Consider the following 993-nt stretch of genomic DNA (forward strand, 5'->3'; position numbering starts at 1 on the left):
CTGCCTTGCAGAAAGACATCTGGACACACACAGAACCAAAGCACCGCAGCCTCTGCCCAACAACCCGGGTCTGCACCTGCCCAAGGCACCCACCGAAGCATGAGGAAAGCACCTGCCCTGTTCTGCACTGCTCTGCACTCCTACAGTCAGCCTGAGGATCCACACTGCACGGACAGTGGCAGCTCCCCAGCACATCCCAGCTACAGACCCAATCGCAGACCTACACACACACGGATGCTCTCAAGGACAAAGGCAGCTGCTCTACGCTCACCTCATCTTCGTTGGAAGCTGATCAGAGCATCTCAAAATTAAAATAACCTTTCAAACAGACTTCTTGATTCATTAAGCTCGTCTGCTTCTTGTAACATCTCTTTCAGGAACCTTCTGGGGGTTTTCCTTATCATGTTCATCTCCTTTTATTTGTGCATCGTAATTATATTCTCTTCTCATTTGTGATCATCTTTCTCCCCTTCCCATTTTTATTCTCAGACATTCACCAACAAGCCTTTGTCTTATAAAGTGTATTGTAAGCTGAAGGAGACCCATGAAACCTCACTGTGGCCCTCCAATACTTGAAGGAAGCATATAAATAGGAGGGGGAATGGCTGGTTACAGGGGTGGGTGGTGATAGGACAGGGGGAATGGTTTTAAAGTGAGCCAGGGGAGGCTTAGGTTGGATGTGAGGAGGAAGTTTTTCATGCAGAGGGTGGTGAGGCAGTGGAACAGGTTGCCCAAGGAGGCTGTGGATGCTCATCCCATCTCTGCAGGCATTCAAGGCCAGGCTGGATGTGGCTCTGGGCAGCCTGGGCTGCTGGTTGGTGACCTGCACACAGCAGGGGGTTGGAACTGGATGAGCACTGTGCTCCTTTGCAACCCAGGCCATTCTGCGATCCTGTGATTCTAAGAATGGGAGCAGGTTGTTGGTTTGGGATTACCACAATTACCACCACCACACACCAGCACCCCAACCTCAGCACCTCACACTGACTTAGT

The sequence above is a fragment of the Meleagris gallopavo genome, chromosome 1 (genome assembly GCF_000146605.3).
Source record: "Meleagris gallopavo isolate NT-WF06-2002-E0010 breed Aviagen turkey brand Nicholas breeding stock chromosome 1, Turkey_5.1, whole genome shotgun sequence".
In the NCBI taxonomy this organism is placed as follows: Eukaryota; Metazoa; Chordata; class Aves; order Galliformes; family Phasianidae; genus Meleagris; species Meleagris gallopavo.